General features: G+C 46.5%; 1 protein-coding gene across 2 annotated transcripts in view; it reads left to right on the forward strand.

The window, feature by feature from the left end:
* Window positions 1–18,768: 18,768 nt before the first annotated feature.
* Window positions 18,769–20,567, forward strand: part of LOC115161852 (papilin) — a 64,284-nt gene continuing 62,485 nt past the window's right edge. For both annotated transcript variants that reach the window (XM_029712668.1, XM_029712669.1), the window contains exon 1: window positions 18,769–19,080. The gene's annotated coding sequence lies outside the window, so the exon portion shown is untranslated. The remainder of the gene's footprint in view (window positions 19,081–20,567) is intronic.

Genomic DNA, 20,567 nt, shown 5'->3' on the forward strand with positions numbered 1-20,567 from the left:
GAACGTTACGGAGCAGAACCGGAACGTTACGGAGCAGAACAGGAACGTTACGGAGCAGAACCGGAACGTTACGGAGCAGAACAGGAACGTTACGGAGTAGAACAGGAACGTTACGGAGCAGAACCGGAATGTTACGGAGCAGAACAGGAACGTTACGGAGCAGAACAGGAACGTTACGGAGCAGAACCGGAACGTTACGGAGCAGAACCGGAACGTTACGGAGCAGAACAGGAGCAGAACAGGAACGTTACGGAGCAGAACAGGAACGTTACGGAGCAGAACAGGAACGTTACGGAGCAGAACAGGAACGTTACGGAGCAGAACAGGAACGTTACGGAGCAGAACCGGAACGTTACGGAGCAGAACAGGAACGTTACGGAGCAGAACAGGAACGTTACGGAGCAGAACAGGATCAGAACAGGAACGTTACGGAGCAGAACCGGAACGTTACGGAGCAGAACAGGAACGTTACGGAGCAGAACAGGAACGTTACGGAGCAGAACAGGAGCAGAACAGGAATGTTACTGAGCAGAACAGGAGCAGAACAGGAACGTTACGCAGCAGAACAGGAGCAGAACAGGAACACAATTTCTTTGGGGCATAGTAGTGTAGAATGTTTTATTAGAATAGGCATTGAAGCTTGCTAAATGTAAACATACCGCAGACACCGCTCTATACCGCAGACACCGCTCTATACCGCTCTATACCGCAGACACCGCGCTATACCGCAGACACCGCTCTATACCGCGCTATACCGCAGACACCGCGCTATACCGCAGACACCGCTCTATACCGCAGACACCGCTCTATACCGCAGACACCGCTCTATACCGCAGACACCGCTCTATACCGCTCTATACCGCAGACACCGCTCTATACCGCAGACACCGCTCTATACCGCAGACACCGCTCTATACCGCAGACACCGCTCTATTCCTGCAAAAAATGTGGCAAAGCAATTCACTTTTTGTCCTGAATACAAAGTGTTGTATTTGGGGCAAATTCAATACAACACATTACTGAGTACCACTCTCCATATTTTCAAGCGTAGTGGTGACTGCATCATGTTATGGGTATGTTTGTAATCGTTAAGGACTGGGTAGTTTTTCAGGATAAAAGAGAAATGGTATGGAACTAAGCAAAGGCAAAATCCTAGAGGAAAACCTGTTTCAAGAAGACCGTGAATATTCCTGTATGGCCGAGTTATAGTTTTGACTTAAATCGGCTTGAAAATCAATGGCAAGACTTAAATGGTTGTCTAGCAATGATCAACATCCAATTTGACAGAGTTTGAAGAAATTTGTAAAGTATAATGGGCAAATGTTGCACAATCCAGGTGTGAAAAGCTCTTAAGAGACTTACCCAGAAACACTCACAGCTGTAATCACTGCCAAAGGTGATTCTAACATGTATTGACTGGTGTGAATACTTATGTAAATTAGAGATTTTCTGTATTTCATTTTCAAAAATGTCTTAATTTTCACTGTCATTATGTGGGTATTGTGTGTTGATGGGGTGAGAGGAAAAATATATTTTTAATCTATTTTGAATTCAGGTTGTAACACATCCAAATGTGGAATATGTAGTCAATGAGTATGAATACTTTCTGAAAGCTCTGTATGTCTGTGGTGTTGTCCTGTGACCTATGTTACAATGTTGTAGTATCACACAAACAGCCAGCGGTTATGCCTGCAGAAAAGTTGAATCTGTCAACATGACAGAGAGAATTGGGGGGGGGGAAGTTTGTCTGTTTTTTTTTTGTGAAACTGGGTCTAGGAGACTTTCATCTTCTACAGAGTATGTTGTTGAGGATAGAGTTGTGGTTACAGGGTTTCAGGGTTACAGGGTTAGGATCAGTGTGTTATAACATGGTTCTGATTACCAGGGGGAGTGAAGCTGGGTCTAGGAGACTTCATCTTCTACAGCATGCTGGTGGGGAAGGCCTCGGCTGCAGCTAGTGGAGACTGGAACACTACTCTGGCTTGCTTCGTAGCCATACTCATTGTGAGTATACAACTACTCATTACCACAGTAACACACCTCTCTTTCTTTCTCTCTTTCTTTCTTTCTCTAAAAACAGTTTTTAACTCACTACTTTGTTGAAGCACCTTTTGGCAGTGATTACAGCCTCGAGTCTTCTTGGGTATGAAGCTACAAGCTTGACACACCTGTATTTGGGGAGTTTCTCCCATTCTTCTCTGCAGATCCTCTCAAGCTCTGTCAGGTTAGATGGGGAGCGTCGATGCACAGCTATTTTCAGGTCTCTCCAGAGATGTTAGATCAGGTTCAAGTCTGGGCTCTGGCTGGGCCACTCAAGGACATTCAGAGACTTGTCCCAAAGCCACTCATGCGTTTTCTTGGCTGTGTGCTTAGGGTCGTTGTCCTGTTGGAAGGTGAACCTTCGCCCCAGTCTGAGGTCCTGAGCGCTCTAGAACAGGTTTTCTTCAAGGATCTCTCTGTACTTTGCTCCATTCATCTTTCCCTCGATCCTGACTAGTCTCCCAGTCCCTGCCTCTGAAAAATATCCCCACAGCATGATGCTGCCACCACCATGCTTCTCCAGACGTGACACTTGGCATTCAGGCCAAAGAGTTAAATCTTGGTTTCATCAGACCCAGAAAATCTTGTTTCTCATGGTCTGAGAGTCCTTTAGGTGCCTTTAGATAACTCCAAGCGGGCTGTCATGAGCCTTTTACTGAGGAGTGGCTTCCGTCTGGCCTCTCTACCATAAAGGCCTGATTGGTGGAGTGCTGCAGAGAGGAAATCCAGAGCTCTGTCAGAGTGACCATCGGGTTCTTGGTCACCTCCCTGACCAAGACTCTTCTCTCCTGATAGCTCAATTTGGCCCGGGCAGCCGTCATACAAACAAATAGCTGTATGGAACCTCCTCATAGCTGTGTATTATTTATCCTCTCAAGCTCACTAGTCATTCACTATAGTCTGTTTTTCTCTCTGCCTTTTTACTTTTGTCTGACTAATCTGTTCTTCTCTCTCTCCTCTCTCCACAGGGCCTGTGTTTGACTCTTCTTCTCCTGGCTGTATTTAAGAAGGCCCTCCCTGCCCTCCCATATCTCAATTTTCTTTGGCTTGGTGTTCTACTTCGCAACAGACAACTTGGTCAGACCCTTTATGGACCAGCTGGCTCTGCACCAGTTCTACATTTAGCAGGACGCCCCCCCAGAAGAGTGGGTTTGGAGGAGGAGGGGGGGGGGATCCCCAGTCCCCAGTCCCCACGGCAACTCTTGTTGTGGTTCAAGCGCTTAACCGTGATGGCTTTAGATTTGGTTCATACTGTCCTCATTTTAAAAAGTGATGGATTTGCCTCCCTCTTCCGAAAGCTGCTTGTTTTCACCACAGACAGTCCTCTAAAGTCATAGGGAGGTCACGGTGAGGTCACATTGTACAGGAGTGCGAACCACCACCACAGAGCTGTACTAAAATATAAACTCAACATGCAACAATTTCAACGATTTTACTGAGTTACAGTTCATATGAGTACAATCAGTCAACTGAAATGAATCCACTAGACCCTAATCTATGGATTTCACATTTGGGCAAGGGCGCAGCCGACCCACTTGACAGCCAAGCCCAGCCACAGGGGCGCAGCCGACTCACTTGACAGCCAGGCCCTGCCACAGGGGCGCAGCAGACCCACATGACAGCCAGGCCCACCCACAGGGGCGCAGCAGACCCACATGACAGCCAGGCCCACCCACTGGGGCGCAGCCGACCCACTTGACAGCCGGGCCCAGCCAATCAGAATGAGTTTTTCCCCCCACAAAAGAGCAATAGGTCCTGTGGAGGTCCTGGGTTGCCGTGGTTATACGTGGTCTGCGGTCGTGAGACCGGTTGGACGTACTGCCAAATTTTCTAATGGCGGCGAGATGAATATTAAATTCTCTGACAACAGCTCTGATGGACACTCCTAGAGTCAGCATGCCAATTGCACGCTTTCTCAAAACTTGAGATGTCTGTGGGATTGTGTTGTGTGGCACATTTTAGAGTGGCCTTTTATTGTCCCCAGCACAAGGTGCACCTGTGTAATGATCATGCTGTTTTAATCAGTTTCTTGATAGGCCACACCTGTCAGGTGGATAGATTATCTTGGCCAAAGAGAAATGTTCACTAACAGGGATGTAAACACATTTGTGCACAAAACATTTGAGAGAAATAAACTATTTTGTTCATATGGAACATTTCTGGGATCTTTTATTTCAGCTCATGAAACATGGGACCAACACTTTACAATGTTACGTTGATGGTTTTTTTGTTCAGTGTAGAATGATGACTATTTCTATGGTTACTATTGTCATGCTGTTCTAATGTCGTCTTGGAGACCCACACAAACCCCCAAAACAGAGGTGGAGAAGAACCCTGGCACTCTCCCCCCTGAAAAGGGGTCAGACTTCAGAGGGGACTTTGTTAAACTGACGGTTTAGGCCTTGACCTCCTCTAAAAGACTGTCACGTGACATAGTGATGTAACTGATGGTAATTAGAATAACTGGTCAACTTTTTTTTCCATCATTCCCGTGGCGGCAGCGTAGCCTAGTGGTTAGAGTGGAGGGGCGGCAGGTAGCCTAGTGGTTAGAGTGGAGGGGAGGCAGGTAGCCTAGTGGTTAGAGTGGAGGGGCGGCAGGTAGTCTAGTGGTTAGAGTGTAGGGGCGGCAGGTAGCCTAGTGGTTAGAGTGTAGGGGAGGCAGGTAGCCTAGTGGTTAGAGTGGAGGGGCGGCAGGGTAGCCTAGTGGTTAGAGTGGAGGGGAGGCAGGGTAGCCTAGTGGTTAGAGTGGAGGGGCGGCAGCGTAGCCTAGTGGTTAGAGTGGAGGGGCGGTAGGGTAGCCTAGTGGTTAGAGTGGAGGGGAGGCAGGGTAGCCTAGTGGTTAGAGTGGAGGGGAGGCAGGTAGTCTAGTGGTTAGAGTGGAGGGGAGGCAGGGTAGCCTAGTGGTTAGAGTGGAGGGGAGGCAGGTAGCCTAGTGGTTAGAGTGTAGGGGAGGCAGGTAGCCTAGTGGTTAGAGTGGAGGGGAGGCAGGTAGTCTAGTGGTTAGAGTGGAGGGGAGGCAGGTAGTCTAGTGGTTAGAGTGGAGGGGAGGCAGGTAGTCTAGTGGTTAGGGTGGAGGGGAGGCAGGTAGTCTAGTGGTTAGGGTGGAGGGGAGGCAGGTAGTCTAGTGGTTAGAGTGGAGTGGAGGGGAGGCAGGTAGTCTAGTGGTTAGAGTGGAGTGGAGGGGAGGCAGGTAGTCTAGTGGTTAGAGTGGAGGGGAGGCAGGTAGTCTAGTGGTTAGAGTGGAGGGGAGGCAGGTAGTCTAGTGGTTAGAGTGTAGGGGCGGCAGGGTAGCCTAGTGGTTAGAGTGGAGGGGCGGCAGCGTAGCCTAGTGGTTAGAGTGGAGGGGCGGCAGGGTAGCCTAGTGGTTAGAGTGGAGGGGCGGCAGGGTAGCCTAGTGGTTAGAGTGGAGGGGCGGCAGGTAGCCTAGTGGTTAGAGTGGAGGGGCGGCAGGGTAGCCTAGTGGTTAGAGTGGAGGGGCGGCAGGGTAGCCTAGTGGTTAGAGTGGAGGGGCGGCAGGGTAGCCTAGTGGTTAGAGTGGAGGGGCGGCAGGTTAGCCTAGTGGTTAGAGTGGAGGGGCGGCAGGTAGCCTAGTGGTTAGAGTGGTGGGGCGGCAGGGTAGCCTAGTGGTTAGAGTGGATGGGCGGCAGGGTAGCCTAGTGGTTAGAGTGGAGGGGCGGCAGGGTAGCCTAGTGGTTAGAGTGGAGGGGCGGCAGGTTAGCCTAGTGGTTAGAGTGGAGGGGCGGCAGGGTAGCCTAGTGGTTAGAGTGGAGGGGCGGCAGGGTAGCCTAGTGGTTAGAGTGGAGGGGCGGCAGGGTAGTCTCGTGGTTAGAGCATTGGACTAGTAACCGAAAGGTTGCTAGATCGAATCCTCGAGCTGATAAGGTATAATATCTGTTGTTCTGCCCCTGAACAAGGCAGTTAACCCACTGTCCCTACACTGTCATTGTAAATAAGAATTTGTTCTTAACTGACTTGCCTAGTTAAATAAAGATAAAATCATTTAAAAAAAATTCCCAGATCAATAACATAGAATTTTGCTTTGTTCATCCATCAGAACTCCAGAGCCATGCCCTAAACGGCACCCTATTCCCTATATAGTGCTCTACTTTAGACCAGAGTCCACCCTATTCCCTATATAGTGCACTACTTTAGACCAGAGTCCACCCTATTCCCTATATAGTGCACTACTTTAGACCAGAGTCCCCCCCCTGCACAATGCTGTTTTTTACTGAACAAGATATTTTGAATGCAATTGTTTTGGAGCAGCATTTTTATAACAGCTTTGAGGTTTGTCACCACTGCAACGATGTCATTGTGCTGAGATTGTTTTCTTTCCTTTCTGGGAAATGATGCCATTGGCTTGTCTTTGTCTCTACATGCAGACAATGGTGTGCATTAGGTTATTCATTTCAAATATTCCTTTTTTTTAAATTTATTTTTCTATAAATGAATCAAGAATTTAACAATGGTAGTATTTCTTGAAGAATGTATGAGTTTTGAGAGAGAAGAAGAACAGTTTCCCTTGGTTACAATATTGTTATTTAATGTCGAGAGGCTAGCATTTTGCTTGGTAACAAGTCAGGAGGGTATTCCTTCCCACCGATTATTTTATCATTATGTTGACTGAGAACACATTCTCATTTACAGCAACGACCTGGGGAATAGTTTGGATAGGAGGGGGGATGAATGAGCCAATTGTAAACTGGGGATGATTAGGTGGCAGTGATGGTATGAGGGACAGATTGGGAATTTAGCCAGGACACCAGGGTTAACACCCCTACTCTTACAATAAGTGCAATGGGATCTTTAATGACCTCAGAGAGTCAGGACACCCGTTTAACATCCCATCCGAAAGACGCCACCCTACACAGGGCAATGTCCCCAATCAATCAATGCCCTGGGGCATTGGGATTTTTTTTTTTAGATCAGAGGAAAGAGTGCCTCCTACTGGCCCCCCAACACCACATCCAGCAGCATCTAGTCTCCCATCTAGGGACAGACCAGGACCAACCCTGCTTAGCTTCAGAAGCAAGCCAGCAGTGATTATGTTGCAAAATGTTTCATAAACGGAATGAAACGAGGGAGGGACTTAACCGAATTTGTCCAATAGAAACTCAAGTTTTAGTCAAACGACTACTTCCCAGTTGGAAAGATAGTTGTAACACTAACATCATGTAGAATATATTTGAACATATTGGCATTCTGATGACTATGTGACGTTTGGTGCATCAGTCGCGGCTTGATTCCGATTCGAGGTTCGACCTCTGATTCAGATTGTTTAATAGTCACGTGTACGGGGTTGCTGATGTGATAGCAGGGTACAGTGGAAAATCTTAGGCTCCAAACTCAAACATGCAGGACAAAGTGAAATAAAATAATGAAAATGGTATTTAAAAACAATAGAACTAGGGACTATATACATAACTGTGGCAGTGATGAATGAATAAATAAATATCCATTGGGGTGGGGGTGAATGACCATGGGAAGCAGGTAGCTGACTAGCAGTGGCTATTCAGTAGCCTGATGGTCTGGAGGTAGAAGCTATTGGCCAGTCTGACAGTTTTTGCCATGAATCTTCTGTATTGCCGGTGTCTGAGTGATGGAAGCGGGGAGAACAGGCCTTGGCTCAGGTGGCTCGGGGTCCCTGATGATCTTCTTGGCCCTCCTGCGACATCTGGTGATGTAGTTGTCCTGGAGGGCAGGCAGTGAGCACCCAATGGTGCGTTCACCCTCTGAAGAGCCTTGTGGGCTGAGGCGGTGGAGTTGCCGTACCAGGCTGTGATGGAGCCAGACAGTATGCTCTCGATGGTGCTCCTGTAGAACACTGTGACGGCCCCCGTGTTGAGAATCCATGTCGAGGAGGTAATGTTGCTGAACCCGTCAGGAAGTCCAGGACATGGTTGCGTAGGGAGGAAGTTCAGGGCCATGAGCTTTGTAATGAGCTTTTAGGGTACTATGGTATTGAAGGTTGAGTTGTAGTCAATGAACAGCATCCTTGCATATATATGCATTCCTTTTGTCCAGGTGGTTAAGGGCAGTGTCAGGGTGGTAGACACATTGGAGAGGGTCTAGTGTGTCAGGGAGGGAGGAGGTGATATTGTCTTTGACTACCTTCTCGAAGCACTTCATGATACATTTTAACAAATTTATAAAGATTGAAAAACAGAAATACCTTATTTATATACAGTACCAGTCAACAGTTTGGACACACCTACTCATTCAAGGGTTTGTCTTTATTTTGACTATTTTCTACGTTGTAGAATAATAGTAAAGACATCGTAACTATGAAATAACACATGGAATCATGTAGTAACCGAATGTGTTAAACAAATCAAAATATATTTTATATTTGAGATTCTTCAAAGTAGCCACCCTTTGCCTTGATGACAGCTTTAAACACTCTTGGCATTCTCTCAACCATCTTCACCTGGAATGCTTTTCCAACAGTCTTGAAGGAGTTCCCACATATGCTGAGCACTTGTTGGCTGCTTTTCCTTCACTCTGCGGTCCAACTCATCCCTAACCATTTCAAATTGGGTTGAGGTCGGGTGATTGTGGAGGCCAGGTCATCTGATGCAACACTCCATCACTCTCCTTCTTGGTCAAATAGCCCTTACACAGCCTGGAGTTGTGATTTAGGTCGTTGTCCTGTTGGAAAAACAAATGATAGTGGGACTAAGTGCAAACCAGATGGGATGGCGCCGGAGCAGAAGGCAGACGTTTTACGTGCCCCCAAACCGATTGTGTTTTTTTTTGTTTGTTTATCTGCGTTGTTTGTAACTTATTTTTTTACTTATTTTGTACATAATGTTGCCGCTACCGTTTCTTATGACCGAAAATAACTTCTGGACATCAGAAAAGTGATTACTCACCACGGACTGGAAGAAATGTTTTCCTTTAACGAGTCTGACGAGAAGGAGAAGGATATCCTGCTTTCACTGGAACAGGCCCAGATCCCCGCCTTTTGCGTGAAGAAAATACGCAGAAAAAGGGGCCGCAGATCGGGCTGCCTTCTGAGAATCCGTAGGCGAGCGAGTAAACTCCCACTGCCATCCGTTCTTCTTGCTAACGTGCAATCATTGGTAAATAAAAGTTGATGACCTACGATTAAGATTATCCTACCAACGAGACATCAAAAACTGTAACATCTTATCAGGACTGTGATTACTCACCACGGACTAGCAGAATCCTTTTTTTCCTTTAATGAATCTGACGAGGCCGACGGCGAACGATATACTGCTTTCTCGGGAACACGCCCAGATCCCCGTGATTTGCGTGAAGAGGAAGCAGAGAAAAAGGGGCCAGAGGACGGGCTGCCTTCTGAGAATTCGTAGGCGATCGAATAAACCCCCACTTCCTTCTAATTCTGCTAGCAAACGTGCAATCTTTGGACAATAAAATAGATTACCTGCGTGGAAGATTAAACTACCAACGGGACATTCAAAACTGTAATATCTTATGCTTCACGGAGTTGTGGCTGAATGACGACATCATCAACATACAGCTGGCTGGTTATACGCTGTATAGGCAGGATAGAACAGCAGCGTCTGGTAAGACAAGGGGCGGCAGACTATGTATTTTTGTAAATAACAGCTGGTGCACGATATCTAAGGAAGTCTTGAGCTATTGCTCGCCTGAGGTAGAGTATCTCATGATAAACTGTAGAGCACACTACCTACCTAGAGAGTTTTGACCTGTATTTTTCGTAGCTGTTTACATAGTGCCAGCCTCTGACTGTGGTGATAAGACAGCATTGAAGGAGCTGTATTCCGCCATAAGCAAACAAGAAAACGCTCATTCAGAGGTGGCGCTCCTTGTGGCCGGGGACTTTAATGCAGGGAAACTTACATCCGTTTTACATCATTTCTATCAGCGTGTCACATGTGCAACCAGAGGGAAAAAAAGTCTGGACCAGCTTTACTCCACACACAGAGATGCATACAAAGCTCTCCCTCGCCCTCCATTTGGCAAATCTGAACATAATTCTATCCTCCTGATTCCTGCTTACAAGCAAAAATTAAAACAGGAAGCACCAGTGACTAGATCAATAAAAAAGTGGTCAGATGAAGCAGATGCTAAACTATAGGGCTGTTTTGCTAGCACAGACTGGAATATGTTCCTGGATTCCTCCGATGGCACTGAAGAGTACACCACATCAGTCATTGGCTTCATCAATAAGTGCATCAATCACGTCATACCCACGGTGACCATACGTACATACCCCAACCAGAAGCCATGGATTACAGGCAACATCCGCACTGAGCTAAAGGGTAGAGCTGCCACTTTCAAAGAGCGGGACTCGGAACTTATAAGCTTATAAGAAATCCCGCTATGCCCTCCGACGAACCATCAAACGGGCAAGGGGTCAATACAGGACTAAGATTGAATAGAACCACACCGGCTGTGACGCTCGTTGGATGTGGCAGGGCTTGCAAACCATTACAAAGTAAGTAGAGATGCAAGTAGAGATACTAGGGTGCAGAGGCAAGATAAATAAATACAGTATGGAGAAGAGGTAGTTGGACGGGCTATTTACAGATGGGCTATGTACAGGTGCAGTGCTCTGTGAGCTGCTCTGACAGCTGGCTCTTAAAGCTAGTGAGGGAGATATGAGTCTCTAGCTTCAGTGATTTTTGCAGTTTGTTCCAGTCATTGCCAGCGAGAACTGGAAAGAAAGGCAGCCAAAGGAGGAATTGGCTTTGGGGTGACCAGTGAGATATACCTGCTGGAGCGTGTGCTATGGTCACCAAACCATTCAGACAATACTGGGACCTCCTACCAAACCATTGAGACAGTACTGGGACCTCCTACTAAACCATTCAGACAGTACTGGGACCTCCTAAACCATTCAAACAGTACTGGGACCTCCTACCAAACCATTCAGACAATACTGGGATGGAAGTCACTGGAAACCCAAAAGTCAGCCTGGTACCCGGCCCAGAATAGGACAGCTTCGAGGTACAAATGTGGAGACGCTATGCTCCTACGAGTTAGCGAAGATGAGCGAGTTAGCGAAGATGAGTGAGTTAGTGAGACTCACTTTTTCTTTCACACTCCATGTGAACATCTTGATTTACATTTGGCTATTATGACTTCCTTTTAATTCGCACATGCCCTCTGCCCCATCTACCTCTTAGTGCTGTCTGGTTCAGGAGCAGGCTATAAGAACTAAGCCATCATTCTCTTTGGGAGGGGGCAGTTTCCTCTAGATGGACTAGGTTCTGTGGGAAGGACGGGGTGTGACCGTTTCCCCTGTAGACAGAATGTGCTCTAATCAGGCTCGGTGTGTGGGGGGGGGGGAGTAGGTCCTGTAAGGGGTGTGACTGTCATTGTGATGTCTGTCTACGTGTAGCCCTACGTAGGCTGTGGCCCAGGATAGCTTTCCGCTAACGGGATTAGAGATGGAGTGAGGAGGAGGGAGCGACACATGTGAGACACGCGGGGACTAGGGGATTAGGCTTTAAATAGTCCCCCCCCCCCCCGGAACAGGACAGGACAGGTAACTAACAGGTAACCAACCAACACAGACGTTGGTCAACCTGAGAGGAGACGAATATCCTAATTTACCACCTGGTATAGGAGCTTCCTTTATTAACACCTTTGTCTTTCAGCCAAATCAGGCGACCACCTGCAGAAGCTTAGGCCACAAAGTGAGGAATTCAAGAAGCTCTCGTCTATACAAGTACAAGAAGCTTATCACGAACGTTTACGAAAACAAACTGAACGACCACCTGTAGAAACTCTCCATCTACACGTTGAGTACAAGAAGCTTGAGAAGAAGCTTTGTCCCGACTTGGCAAAGGACAACAAGATGTCGTCGAAGGACAAGCTGGAGGGTCTGGTGAAACGTATGGAGTTGACCCTGACGGAGATGGAGGCTCTGAAGCTCCACTGTGGGAAGCAGAGCGAGGAGCTTAGCCAACTGGTGGTGGACCTCCGCAGGGAGAACCAGGAGCTTCTGGAGAAATATAATCAGCTAACTCTGGACATGAAAGAAGCCAAGGAGATTATAGAACGACTACAGGACACCAAGTACGCCTTCGACGCCAAGGAGAGACAGGCACGCAAACTCAGCAAGCAACTGTGAGAAAGAGCGAAGGAGGTGACGGTTGAAATGGGCTCTGAGGATCTTTGGGGGGGAGAGGAAATAATCCCGCTGGGGCACGAACTGGATGGAATCAACTGAGAGGGAGAAGGGAGGGGTTGACGGTGGGGGAGAAGGTTAGGGTGGGTTATTAGATGGTTGGGAGAAAGTGGGAAAAATGTCTGAAAAAAAATAAGGATGGATTGTGTTATATGCAACAGGAAAATGGCTGTTTTTTTTTGGTGGGGGGGGTTTGAGTTTTTCAAATTAATTAGGGCAGGGGTTTGGCATGTCATGTAGGGTTAGTGTGGGTTGTTCTTCTAAATGTATAGACTGTATAATGTGTGTGTGTGTGTGTGTGTGTGTGTGTGTGTGTGTGTGTGTGTGTGTGTGTGTGTGTGTGTGTGTGTGTGTGTGTGTGTGTGTGTGTGTGTGTGTGTGTGTGTGTGTGTGTGTGTGTGTGTGTGTGTGTGTGTGTGTGCATTTTAACCTACGTCAAGGATGGGATGAATGTAAAGTGAAGTAATTCCAATGTGAACTTAAATTATGTGGCTCAGTGTGTACTATAAAGCTGTATTTAGATGTAATGACCAAGACAGCAGATTGGGGATTTCTGTGAGGAGAGGATGTGGGGACTGTGGATTCTAGCAGAGGGCCCATCCTTGTGGCCACCGTGGTTTATGAGGTATACCAAACCAGGGCTCTCTAACCCTGTCCCTGGAGAGATACCCTCCTGTAGGTTTAAACCAGGGCTCTCTAACCCTGTCCCTGGAGAGATACCCTCCTGTAGGTTTAAACCAGGGCTCTCTAACCCTGTCCCTGGAGAGATACCCTCCTGTAGGTTTAAACCAGGGTTCTCCAACACTGTCCCTGGAGAGATACCCTCCTGTAGGTTTACACAGGGCCCTCCAACCCTGTCTCTGGAGAGCGACCCTCCTGTAGGTTTACACCAGGGCCCTCCAACACTGTCCCTGGAGAGCGACCCTCCTGTAGGTTTACACAGGGCCCTCCAACCCTGTTCCTGGAGAGCGACCCTCCTGTAGGTTTACACAAGGGCCCTCCAACCCTGTCCCTGGAGAGCGACCCTCCTGTAGGTTTACACAGGGCCCTCCAACCCTGTCCCTGGAGAACGACCCTCCTGTAGGTTTACACCAGGGCCCTCCAACCCTGTCCCTGGAGAGCTACCCTCCTGTAGGTTTACACCAGGGCCCTCCAACCCTGTCCCTGGAGAGCGACCCTCCTGTAGGTTTACACCAGGGCCCTCCAACGCTGTTCCTGGAGAGCTACCCTCCTGTAGGTTTACACCAGGGCCCTCCAACGCTGTTCCTGGAGAGCTACCCTCCTGTAGGTTTACACCAGGGCCCTCCAACCCTGTCCCTGGAGAGCGACCCTCCTGTAGGTTTTTGCTCCAACCCCAGTTGTAACTAACCAGATTCATCTTTTCAACCAGCTAACTATTAGAATCAGGTGTTCTAGAATAGGGTTGGCGCAAAAACCTACAGGACGGTGGCTCTCTGGGAACAGGGCTGGAGGGCCCTGGTGTAAACCTACAGGACGGTATCTCTCCAGGAACAGGGCTGGAGAGCTCTGAGGTAAACTGTAACGGAGACATTTAAAAGGGTACCGTGTGTGTGTGTGTGGGTGTGTCTCAAATGGTACCCTAGTCCCTATTTAGTGCACTACTTTTGACCAGGGCCTATAGTCCTACCTGGCACCCTATACCCTATAAGTAGTGCACTAAAAAGGAAATGATGTGCCATTTGGGACACAATCATTGTGCTCACATGGTGTTCTACAGGAAATAAAAAAAACCTGTAGTTAGTAACAGCCAGGTTGGAAGATCCTCAAACGAAAGCTTGAGCATCTATCAAATTACAGTGGCTGGGTTGGTTGGTAAGTGTGATAGTGTTGATTAGACAACAAAAAAAACCATCTGAAACTGGATTGGGTGATCATGTGTTCACTGCCCGACTATTACCACACCCTGGTGCTTGAACACGTGAGGTCTTGTTCTATAGAGATTTACTAGAGCCCTTAAATTCACATCTGGGCCTCCAAGCCAGTTCCACTTATTTTTTCTTTATTTCTTTAATTCTTCCCCTTTTTAATGTTCCTATTTTTTTCTATTTTTTTTTTGTAATGTAACTTTTTATTTAACTAGGCTGATTTAGACCTGGGACACCAGGTGGGGTGATATTAATCATCAGGGGCTGATTTAGACCTGGGACACCAGGTGGTTGTGATTTTAATGATCAGGGGCTGATTTAGACCTGGGACACCAGGTGGTTGTGATTTTAATGATCAGGGGCTGATTTAGACCTGGGACACCAGGTGGGGTGATATTAATGATCAGGGGCTGATTTAGACCTGGGACACCAGGTGGGGTGATATTAATCATCAGGGGCTGATTTAGACCTGGGACACCAGGTGGTTGTGATTTTAATGATCAGGGGCTGATTTAGACCTGGGACACCAGGTGGTTGTGATTTTAATGATCAGGGGCTGATTTAGACCTGGGACACCAGGTGGGGTGATATTAATGATCAGGGGCTGATTTAGACCTGGGACACCAGGTGGGGTGATATTAATGATCAGGGGCTGATTTAGACCTGGGACACCAGGTGGGGTGATATTAATGATCAGGGGCTGATTTAGACCTGGGACACCAGGTGGGGTGATATTAATGATCAGGGCCTGATTTAGACCTGGGACACCAGGTGGGGTGATATTAATGATCAGGGGCTGATTTAGACCTGGGACACCAGGTGGGTGATATTAATGATCAGGGCCTGATTTAGACCTGGGACACCAGGTGGGGTGATATTAACGATCCGTTAGAACAAATAAATCAGCTGTACTCCGGACCTTGTAGGGTAAAAGTTGAGTACCCATTCTGCTAGATTACCATCAAATGCACCCTCTATCCACCTCTATGCCATGCACACTCAGACGGCGGCGCGAGGAGATCAAGAAGCCCCGACACACAGAGGATTACATCACTGATGGGCATTGAGCCAGGCGTGGTACTTGGAACTGCTTGGGGTATACAGGAGATCAGATGGACACTTGGCAACCTGCAGAGTTTTCATTATTTATAGTCTTTGGTATCTACATCTATGGGGATACATAGGACAAAATGGACAATGGCTATTCTACTTTGTCATAGAGTGTGAGTCACTTTCTGAATATGGACCCTGATTGCTCTCTCCCTCATCCCCATTCCTTACTCTGGCTATCATAGGCCCAAGTTCTCCCCCCATCCCCATTCCTTACTCTAGCTATCATAGACTCCAGTCTTCCCCCTCTAGCTATCATAGACCTGAGTCTTCCCCCTCTTGCTATCATAGACTCCAGTCTTCCCCCTCTAGCTATCATAGACCTGAGTCTTCCCCCTCTAGCTATCATAGACCCGAGTCTTCCCCCTCTAGCTATCATAGACCCGAGTCTTCCCCCTCTAGCTATCATAGACCCAAGTCTTCCGCCTCTAGCTATCATAGACCCACGCCCCCATCCCCATTCCTCACTCTAGCTATCATAGACTCCAGTCTTCCCCCTCTAGCTATCATAGACCCGAGTCTTCCCCCTCTAGCTATCATAGACCTGAGTCTTCCCCTTCTAGCTATCATAGACCTGAGTCTCCCCCTCTAGCTATCATAGACCTGAGTCTCCCCCTTCTAGCTATCATAGACCTGAGTCTCCCCCCTCTAGCTATCATAGACCTGAGTCTTCCCCCTCTAGCTATCATAGACCCAAGTCTGAGTGATGACCACTTTATAGTACTACTGTCTTACTTGGTCTTTCATCAGAGACCAATACATGCTTTCCCTACAATTTGATGACTTAATTCCCCGTAAATTTCATTGACATAATTTCGGGAAAACGTCCAGGTCCCAAACTGTACAAATGTATCAAGTATCAAAGTTCTAAGCTCTTATGATCAAGTGAACGATTCAACAACAAACAAAAAAATTAATTGAAGAGATTTAAGATTGTAATAAAGATCTTGATGAATATGTGACGGCTACCATTGGTCTTTATTGAGAATGTTATATCGCTCATTCTGTTTACATGCGGAGGGAGTAATCTCATTGTGGCTCTTGAATTGATGGTTTAAGGGGCTCGTAAATAAGCATTTCACGGTAAGGTATTTAGCGCATGCGGCAAATAAAAATGTAATTTTATCCATAATTCCACAGACCAGATCTACCGCTAGGTACTACTGGGCTGTCCATAATAACAGTCTGTTTTCACTATTTTTGTCTAAAAGCGAACCGAAGCTTAAATCACTGTGCTTGTAAACCCACCTCAACCCCCCCCCCCTCCGCCCCCTCCCCCCACCCCCCGAAAGAGAGGAGAGAAACTTCACCCCTGAAAGGGACGTGGTAGGGGGAGGGGAAGCCAGTTCTGGGAACACATGTTGGTAGTTTTCATAAACATAGTCTTTATATGGGCTCTGGCGGTTTCCTCTTTTTTTTAAAACCCCCAAAATAACCGCTATGTTTACTAACTAACTGATCCTCTCTGTTTACTAACTAACTGATCGTCTCTGTTTACTAACTAACTGATCCTCTCTGTTTACTAACTGATCCTCTCTGTTTACTAACTAACTGATCCTCTCTGTTTACTAACTAACTGACCCTCTCTGTTTACTAACTAACTGATCGTCTCTGTGCTTCTCAAGTGATCGTTTAACAAGAGACATGGTAGGGATCAATGGTCTTGGATACAACAGATATTAACACGTCGACGTCTAAACGTCTCTTTTACAAGGTCTTTCTTTGTATTATATTTAGTTCCTTTCGTGGTTTCTTTCCGCGTTGCTACACTTAATTTCCTTCAGGAAAATTCTCCAAAATGTGGGAGAACACAACTAATTGTTAGTGATTATGACATCTGCCTTGAAGCCATTCGTGCTTTAGGCTTTATGACACCCCTTATTTATAGTGTATGGTTGACATGTTCAACCTTTTAGATGTATTACTTTGGTATATTTCATTTCTCTCCTTTATGATCCTTATTAACTGCCGAGGCGGCAGGGTAGCCTAGTGGTTAGAGCGTTGGGCCAGTAACCGAAAGGTTGCTAGATTGAATCCCTGTGTTGACAAGGTAAAAAAAATCTGTCGTTCTGTCCCTGAACAAGTCAGTTAACCCACTATTCTCCGGTAGGCAGACATTGAAAATAAGAATTTATTCTTAACTGACTTGCCTAGTTAAATAAAAAATAAATAAATAATGAGGTTCTCCAAAATGTAGAAAACACAACCAGCTCTTTTGAGACCTGATTTAGGGCACCACTTGGGGTCTTGGAGCCCTTCAAGGTTGATTTAGGCTGATGACACACTCTTTCAGCCACGTATAGATCTGTGATTACATAGATGTGTTGTGGTGCATGGTCATATAAATTCTATCTTAATCGGTTGTATTCCTGTCACGGTTGTCGTAGGAATGAGCAGACCAAAGTGCAGTGTGTGTGTTGTTAAACATTTTATTTTCAGCGTGAAACTATGCGATATATAAACAATAAACTGAACTAACAAAAACAACAAACCGTGATGCAGAGGTGAAACATACACTACTCAAAGACAATCCCCCACAAACCCAGGTGGGACAAACACCAACTTAAATATGACCTCCAATTAGAGACAACGATGACCAGCTGCCTCTAATTGGAGATCATCCCAAACAAAGCCCAACATAGAAATACAATACTAGAACAACCCAACATAGAAATACAAAACTAGAACATGACAACATAGAAAAACTAAACTAGACCCCCCCCTGTCACGCCCTGACCTACTCTACCATAGAAAATAACAGCTTACTATGGTCAGGACGTGACAATTCCTTGTTTACAGCTTCTCTCTCCTCGCTGTGAAGACATTATAATAGATCATGTTGGCCTACAGATATAATTATAATATATGATATAATCTATTGTGTTTTTCTCTGATTTAACATGTTGAACATTGAAGGGTCTGGGTGAAAGACCCGTAGATACACATGTACCTCTATGTACACCCTGGTAATAGTAAAGCTGTTATTACACATAACCCGACACTGCAATTTTTATATTTTTTTATTTAACTAGGCAAGTCAATTAAGAACAAATTCTTATTTATAATGACAGCCTACCGGGGAACAGTGGGTTAACTGCCTTGTTCCGGGGCAGAACGACAGATTTTTACCGTGTCAGCTCGGGGATTCAATCCAACAACTTTTTGGCTACTAGTCCAATGCGCTAACCACTAGGCTACCCTGCTACCCCGTGCTAGAGTCATTGTAATTCTATAACCACTGGCATGTAAAAACGAAAATAACAAATTAAAAGTTAAATCCTGCATATTCATTCTGTGAAGAAGGATCTTTAATCTACAAATGCTCATTAACAGTTATTTATACAATCTGAAATTATAGCCTCAAAATAAAGTCTCGATTTGACTTCTGCACATTGGCGCAATGTGACCACCACCACGTAGACAAGGCAAGATGCGGTTAGCCTGAGTGACTCTGACAGAGGAGGTTTTAACACCGACTGGACCATAGCTGCTGGAAGTAAGGGTTCTGAGGGTGCTGCAACACCCCACTCCCCCCACGAATGAAAAAAAAAAAAACGTTTTTCACCCACAAAAGTAGTGGACTAGGCCTTTAATAATAGGCGTCTGTAGCGCGGGGTAACTCTCCCCTTTGAAGAAAACAATTTGCAGCACCCACAAACTACTTCCAGTGGCTATAGACTCGACTGTTTCTCCTGGTTTCAATATCCTTTTAAAAAGAGAAAGGAAAAGTGTCTAGTAGCTAGAGAATCTGTTCAGAGCAGGAGCTGTCTTACAACGACATAGACAGGGCTCTAGAACTAAAACCCTCCCTTGGAACCCGGAGGCACCACAACACCAGCGAACATTCACAAGGTGTTTTTTTGGGGGGGAGAGTTGAAGGGACGCAGAAACGCTCACCAGGTAAATTCTAACAACTTTTTATTAGGATTTTTGAGGCATATTGACTTTTAAACAAGAGTTGTTTTTCTACATTTGTAAACTACTACTGGGCTATTTATTTCCCGAGTTTACAAATGAACTAACATGAGCAGAACTCACAGATTACAAACCGAGGCTATCTATAGTTTGTTTTCTTCTTCTGGCAAATAGTTTCCCCCACAGGGTTTGGGCTATCTCCACCCTGCTGTGGGACTCTCAACAGCAGCATGCACAGACTGGCAGTGTGGACAGCATCACTTTTTTTTCACTCTAAAATGTTTTTCTCCCTGTTTCTATTTTGTTCTATCCAATACTTAGTGTTCAGGATGTACACACAAAAAACACTTAACTGCACTTGCTTTATCCTGTTATCACAACACTGATTAAATAAGTTATTCACAATATGCATTACTTTTTTGATGGACGGTATGTATGCGTGCATGTGTGTGTGTGTGTGTGTGTGCAAGTGTGTTTTTACATGTGCGCGTCTTTGCTACTGTGGACCAGGAATGGGTCTGGTCTGTGAGTACTGAGTTTGTGCAGCCCAGTCCATTGATGGTGTTACGCTTCGATCACACCGACAGTGTTTTTTGCATTGTGGTACACCAGAATTACATTCATTTCCCCATGAAGCTGAGTTTACCTTGCAGCATTGCGGTTGCGGAGGCAGTTGCAGTGCGTTCGGTGTGGTGCGTACTTTGGATTTATCGTATGCGTCGGACAGTATGCGTAGACGGCTTGACAGAATTGGTAGCAGGAGGTCAATGTTGAACTTTTGTAGCGTACATATCCAGATGATGCTGCGTGCTATTTGACGCAATGATGCTGTCGGTGTGTTACGCAGTGATGCTGTCGGTGTGTTACGCAATGATGCTGTCGGTGTGTTACGCAGTGATGCTGTTGGTGTGTTACGCAATGATGCTGTCGGTGTGTTACGCAGTGATGCTGTCGGCGTGTTACGCAATGATGCTGTCGGCGTGTTACGCAATGATGCTGTCGGCGTGTTACGCAATGATGCTGTCGGTGTGTTACGCAGTGATGCTGTCGGTGTGTTATGCAGTGATGCTGTCGGTGTGTTACGCAATAATGCTGTCGGTGTGTTACGCAGTGATGCTGTCGGCGTGTTACGCAATGATGCTGTCGGCGTGTTACGCAATGATGCTGTCAGCGTGTTACGCAATGATGCTGTCGGTGTGTTACGCAGTGATGCTGTTGGTGTGTTACGCAGTGATGCTGTCGGTGTATTACGCAATGATGCTGTCGGTGTGTTACGCAGTGATGCTGTCGGTGTGTTACGCAGTGATGCTGTCGGTGTGTTACGCAGTGATGCTGTTGGTGTGTTACGCAGTGATGCTGTCGGTGTGTTACGCAGTGATGCTGTCGGTGTGTTACACAGTGATGCTGTCGGTGTGTTACGCAGTGATGCTGTCGGTGTGTTCGAAGCGTTAGTGAGAGTTGAATCCTTGCCC

Source organism: Salmo trutta, chromosome 25 (assembly GCF_901001165.1).
Source record: "Salmo trutta chromosome 25, fSalTru1.1, whole genome shotgun sequence".
Classification (NCBI taxonomy): Eukaryota; Metazoa; Chordata; class Actinopteri; order Salmoniformes; family Salmonidae; genus Salmo; species Salmo trutta.